Below are 7,050 nucleotides of genomic sequence, written 5' to 3'. Positions count from 1 at the left end.
CACAGTCCCTGCCATCCTTTGCTGACCAAAGTTAGCCTTCAATAAAGTTTAATTGATTTGATGCTGCAGAAGAAAAACTGCTTCCACTCTCCCATTGCTCACTAAAATTCTGTGTTGATACTAGGGAAAAAAAATGAGAGATGAGATTTGAGATCAATAATTTTTTACCAAATCTCTCAAAATATAACCCACTATAGCCTCACATGCTAATAATTACAATAGTCCTGCTAGTAGTAATGTCTAGTATTTACTGAGCACTTAACTATGTGCTAAGCATTTGTCATGAATTATTACATTTACTCTTCAGAACCATCCTTTGAGGAAACTGATGCACAGGTTTTAAAATGCAAACAATCACCCAAAAGCAGATTTCAGTTTAATTCTAAAATGGATATCAGGTATTACTTAAGGTTTTCTTATCTTCCATGTATGTATGTGGCTCACAGATACAAGAAAATAAACAAAATGTTAAGCATTTTTTTACCTTTCAGAATATTAGATAGATTGGTTATACATTTTAATCCTTCTAACATTGCTCTTCTCAGACAATGTCTATTTCTATAGAATCATTCCGTTGTGCTAATCAGAGTTTGGTCAGGAAAATAGAAGCCACTCCAGCTATTTGGTGTAGAAATTAATGCAGAAACATTGGAAAGTGACAGGAGTAAATGTCAGGAAAATCCTTTTCAGGAGATTCAAAAGAGCAGAGACCAGGAGCAGAGGAAATCTCCCACCAATGGTCTCGGGTGACTGCAATACCAAAATGATTCTCAGGATGATGCCCAAAGTCCCATGCCTAAAAGCTGATGCTGCTCATAGGCCTTTCACAAATGCCATGGAGAATAATGGCTGCTCTTCCTCTGTATTCCAAACTTTGTGCATGAGCCCTGATTCACAGCATCTAGTGGCACACTGCTGGTAAGGGAAAATATATTTTCCAGGCTTTGTTCTGCTACAGTACAAGCAGAGTCTAGAATGTCAGGGAGAACTGGGAATCAGTTACAATATCAGATAACATCTACCCTTTAGATATTCAATGTTCATTCACAGGTTTCAGCCCAAAGTTAACCTTCTAAACAATAATAATGTCAAAGACACACTTTGAACTAACATAAATACAACTATCTCTTATACTAATTAAAGACACTCTCAACCTTTCTCTGCCACAAAAAAAAAGACAAAAAGTTCCATAAATTACTGTATCAATGCCTGGATAATGTTACTTTATTTTCTAGCTCAGGAACAATCTTTCTTTGATAGGTGACTTGTAATGGAAACAATGAATAATAATGTTATTCACAACCAGAACATACTATATGAAACAGTAGAGAACGGGAGAGAAACACTTAGTATATTTAAGTATATACATAAAAAAGCAAGGATAAAATATATATGCATAGTCGCCAGAGCCCTTAATTCTGAAACTATTCACAAGATCATAATTGGTAAACTTCTACTATATTCTACTTTTCTTTTGCCCTTATCAGTCACCTAAACTGGTCATTGGAAGACCGTTCTCCATGAATCCCTCAAGTTTCTGCACACCTTTCAATCAAGATTGTCATTTCAAGGATAGCTGAATAGCAACTAGTCTTTGAAGGAAGAGATAATGTCTCCCTCTGAAGCAAAGGGTAAGTTTATTGATTGTCCAGTACAATATATACATATATATATTTGCACTCAAAATTATATTTTTAGAGCATATATAATACAAATGCTGACACTATGTTTATTACTATTATGGTAATTAAAAAGTCCCTTTTGCCTGACCTATGAGTCTGATGTCTCTTGCCAATATCCATGAAACTATGACAGGCTAACTTGCCCTTGCAGTAAAGTCTCAGACTCTGCATAACTCTTGACATTCAGGATTCTACACCTGATGACCCAAACTTTTAATTTCCAAGAGCCTAAGGCATGTGTAGTCCTATTGTTTTGGGGTTGCTGTAGTTGGTCTGCCATTAAATTTTATCACTGGATATGGAAGCATTAAGAGGCACCCAGAAAAACTTCTGAGTCTCCAACATCCTCCTCTCTGTCCCTATTAATAAGTAGCATCTATTTCTCCTTGGTAAACAAGATCAATCACACCAACCTCTTTATTGACCCCTTTATATTTTTCTTGGTTCAACAACATAAGGAGACCAAAACAGCCAAGTGAATTTCTCAACTTCCAATTCAATGGAAGCTTTTGAGTCCCTGGTAGAAGCATTACTCACTTCATAATTAAGACCTCTAAACCAGCAGAGCACAGAATAGGAAACAAAATTTTACAAGTGATCACTAGGGGTAGTAGTTGGAGGAGCTACTCCTACTGTCACCACATTGTTCCACTACCCTGGCTTAAAGAAAAAAATCACCATGCATTGGTTGCTTCTTAGAGCATATATGACATCATGTGGAATATTACCCCAGCTTCAAAAGGAGCTTTGACCTAGCTAGCACTGTAACTGAGCCTTTAATACATCATTTCATCATTCTAATCTTCAGTAGATCATCTCACCATTCTACCATACAAGCTGTTTTTGGATGATGGATTACATGGAAACAACAGTGAACTCCATAGGCATAGGTTTTTTTTATTGCTTATTTTCTGTTCTTTAGTTGATAGCAATATTGCACAGAAAAGCAGGGTGGTGAATAAAACATTAGATAGTGATGGCAAAAGTATTCTGCATAGGAAAGACAAATCCATATCAAAGTTAATGTCTATTTCAGGGAAGTCTAGGTAACTTGCCAGTGCCACTGTGGAATAGTATCATATTAGAGACTCAGGATTGCTCTTTGTTATTGGCAGGCTTATCACTCAACATTACTGTGAATCAGATCCCGCATGGTGTGGGTAAGTCTACACTGTTGAGCCCTTGCATAGCTTATGTCCCTGACATGGCTATTTTGTACACACAGTTATTGAGTGAGCCCTGGGGTGGCTGGAGAGAAAAGCTCAATGATGTCTATAAACTGGCTCTTCTTGTCCATCTGATTATTGAGTTTTCTATGCAATTGATCCCCATGATCATGAGATACAAAAATCCACATTCTGTGACCATTCTGAGTGGTTCATCCTCATATACCTCTTCCCAAGACCTTCTAGTCAACAATTCTTCAGCTTTATTTCTTCCAAGTTCCTGATCATTTGGCCAAAATTTCAGCTACTTGGAATGACATAATACAGATCTACACCTCATACCATCTTTTCTTTTAGATAAAGCAAAAACCCAGATGCATGCTTGAACTTCTGCCTCCTAGAAGGATTTCTTTCATGCAGTCCTTCAAGGCCATCTGAGTGGGTCTAGCGCATTATTCATGCCCAAGATGTCATAGGTTTGAAGGAGAGGCAACAAAGCTACAAAAGAAAGTGTTACTTGGGTATGAGAGACCTGCTCAAGCAACTTACTTACATCTTAGCTTCTGTTGAACTCCAGTGTCATTGATGACACAATACAGCTGTGTAGGCCTGAATTTATAGCTCAGTAATTTAGGTAATGTTTACTTTGCAATTAGATAATATCCAGGCACTCCATAAACCATGGTGTTCTTCACTAGAATTCTCCTGAGTTTTCCTACCTGCATTCCTATCTAACATAGATATTTCAAGTACTTTTGGATCTGTTAGATCATATATCCAAGAGGTAGATGCATGTACTACCTGCACGGGCTACAGAGCCTCCTTTTGTTCTGGGCACAGATCAAAGTTGGAAGCCTTACTGTTTACTCAGGAAAGAGATTGGAGCAGCACAATCTCTTGTTCTGTCTGTTATATGTTATATATACATATATATATATATATATATATGTATATATATATATATACATAATCAGACCAAACTCTGATTAGCACAGGGGAATCCAATGTTCTGTCTGTTATATGTTATATATACAATGTGTTATATATTGAACTAGAATCTAAAGAACCTGTCAGTTATGTCACAACCAAAATGGAAATGAGTGTTTAATTCTAAGAATTTTTTTTTACTTCTGATATGCCAGCAATAGTGTATACTCTTATCAGAGAAATCTTTGGCTACAAGAAATACTGCTGCTCTACCTCTTGGGAGAGTTCCAAAAGAGCTTAAAATCCTCTGTTTTCAGTTTGTTTGAGAAGTTACAAAATACTGTGAAAGTTTCAAGCAGAACATACATGGAATAAAATGGTATAGTTTATTTCTCTCTTTAAGGTACTCTAATATAAGGTTAAGTTGTACTGAAGCACCTTACAACTGAAACATTTATATCCTGCACTTAAATTAGAAATGACTAGAATAGAAACCTTAATGCAGAAACCATTTAAAAATAATCATGTCTTGATTATAAGTATTTAAGTTTTCATATGCATGCAAGATTCATCAGAGATTCCAGTGAATAATACTTCAGTTCCTGAAATCTATTGTTCTGGATCTAATATGATTCTGGGATAACTGGTTCAAGATGGCAGCATTCATGACACAATTAAATAACACCATTGCAATATAACTTTTCTTCCATTGTGCAAATTCACTGGAATTCTCCATATAATGTCCTTACCTTAGAAATCCAAAGCTAATGTCCTTCCTCAAAAAAGCTAGAGACTGTCCATATTCCATGGTCTTGGGTTAAATAAATCATTGACTCTATCCCTTAGCACTTGCTTTTGACTAGGTAAAATCTCTTAACACAAATTATCCTGTAATTATACCTGTGATGTGGAATGAGGCATTGGTGATACACAAGTGGTTTCAGAAAAAATGTCAACAATTAGAAGAAGGCTTCTGAGAAGTGACAACAAAGTATGACATCTTCCTTTGTGCAGCAGAGAATTGAGGTATTTTTTTTCCTCAGGATTATCTGCAGGCAGTGGTTATTTTCATCCTAAACTATTACCTGTTGATTACATAGTAATGAATACTGAGCTGTAGAGTAAGTAGAGAAAGAATTTCCCAAATTAAGTCACTCTGACTAGCTGAATCATATTTTAGATGGGACATCAATTGCAATATGACCTTCTCCAACAGTGCTGTTTATAGACTGTAGCCACCTTTCGAATAAGCATATAAAATAACTCATGCTTAAATTGTCTCATATCAGGGAAGCATGAGCAATGTATTGCTGCAAAATGGGTAAATTTTTAAAGAATTCATGATGGATTGTTGAGTTATAGTATCTATCATTAAAAATGAGAAAGATAACTCACAAATGGCCTGGCCATGAAGATAAATGCTATAATAGTTCATTTCATATATATTATTGAACCAAATATTCTATTGAACTCTTCATTCTTTAAAATTCATTTCCATTAAAAATTTTCCATTTTTGCATCAAGACATTAAAACAAATAACGGTCACAATACATAAGAAAGCATGCTAGTAAAGCAAATCCAAAATGACTAGAAAAATGCTCTGAAGCCACTCCTAGTGCTTTTCTTTCCTACATATGAAACTTTCAAGGCTTATATTAATAGTCAAAGAAGTCAGTCATTTTAGAGTTGATGTGCCTGCCTTGGCAAATTGAAACTAATGAAATTATATTATTAAAAATCTGTTTAACTCATGAATTTCCATAGGTTTACTTCTAATAAATTGAGTGTTCTAAAACATAAAGCTTCTTTTTCAGCAACTGTATTAATAAACAAGTAAGGAAGAAGAAATTTCTGAGTAGCTAGCTCAAACATAAAGATCTTGAAATCAGAATTATTTGCAATGTGTTTTAAAGTAGTTACTATTAAATAAACATGAACTCAAAAGAAGTAATTTTCCAAATAGTACACTCAGTTCAAGTTTCAATAGGATCTTATATTCACCATTGTCCACTTTTTTGCATGAAACCAATGTGTAAGAGAGAAATCCTCCTCATTTTGAATGTCTAAGTTTTTAAGATGAAACCATACATCTAAAAACAACATCCTAAGACTGTGCTCAATAATTTATGACATGAGACCACCATATCTTAAGAAAAACCTCATCAAATGGTCCTTAAGACCTTAAGAATATTTAGTAATTCAGTCCTCCTGGAGAATATGTAAGACAGAGCCTCCTGATACTTTAATACAGTCTCCATTCTAGAAGGTATATCATTACAGCAAGGTTTCAAATATGGCAACAACTGAGATAGGGCCTCAAATTTATGTTTAGTCAGAAATCATGTTATAGTAGTGTAACTCCAAGGGGAAAATCCCAGGCAAAATAATTTTGAAATCAAAATCAGTCAAAGGGAGAAATAAAGTTAAGAAATTTGTTTATTGCTTACGAGCAGTTGTCTGGTCTCTCTCCTCACCAAGCTGCAGCAGAAGAGAGCTCACCCTTCCTCTCTGGTCCAGATAAACCCTCGCAAGCCCTTGTAATTACCTATTGATATGAAGATAGACTAATTCTCTCCACCCCTTGGAAACACCTGTTGATATGCAGATGCACTAAAGCCAGGCGAGAGATTCTGGAAATATTGCAATTTATCCACAATTAGGAAGTCGGTTTAAGCATTCCCTAAATGTATCAGCAATTGAGATTTGCTCCCATAAGGTCCACTCTGAAACACAAGAAATAGTCAAAGTTGGTTGAACAGAAAGATTCCTTAATTATTGTTCCACTTTAAACTCTTAAATGCTTTTAAAATCTTCTTAAAATGTATTGGCTATCTTCACTTTCTCACCTCAAAAAGTTCATTTTCATTACATAATGGATAATTAAGTTCCCCATAACTTCTGAAGAATATGATTACATATACCAGTTCTTGCTGAAAAAAATTGTAGATGCAGACAGAGACAGAGTTAAAGGCTGAATGAAATATATACTCCACAACAAACGCTGAATATCTTTTAAAAATAATTTCACTGATCTGAACCTATTTTTTCTTCTACTTGCCTAAGTCCAAAAATAAAATAGCTCTGTCTAAAATGTGCATTAGATTGAGGAATTGGTGAAGTAATTCTCTGAACAATTACTCTCATAGCCACAGTACCTATGTTGTTACATTACTCCACCAAATCTTCACAAGAACACTTGGTGATTAGGAATCACCATTCCAGCTTTACAAAAATGGAAAGGGAGGTTCAGGAAGTTTAGTTAACTTGTCTAGGT

The 7,050-nt window shown here is 35.2% G+C and overlaps 1 long non-coding RNA gene across 1 annotated transcript; it reads right to left on the bottom strand.

Moving 5' to 3' along the window:
• Window positions 1-3,088: 3,088 nt before the first annotated feature.
• On the bottom strand, window positions 3,089-6,254 carry LOC130682859 (uncharacterized). Its single transcript, XR_008996255.1, has 2 exons — window positions 6,224-6,254; window positions 3,089-3,346 (listed from the first exon to the last, which is right to left on the bottom strand). It is a non-coding gene; the product is annotated as an uncharacterized LOC130682859 (long non-coding RNA).
• Between the last annotated feature and the right edge of the window lie 796 nt (window positions 6,255-7,050).

The sequence above is a fragment of the Manis pentadactyla genome, chromosome 3 (assembly GCF_030020395.1).
Source record: "Manis pentadactyla isolate mManPen7 chromosome 3, mManPen7.hap1, whole genome shotgun sequence".
Lineage (NCBI taxonomy): Eukaryota > Metazoa > Chordata > Mammalia > Pholidota > Manidae > Manis > Manis pentadactyla.
The sequence above is the reverse complement of the archived record's forward strand: the minus strand, read 5'-3'. Positions and strand labels throughout refer to the sequence as shown.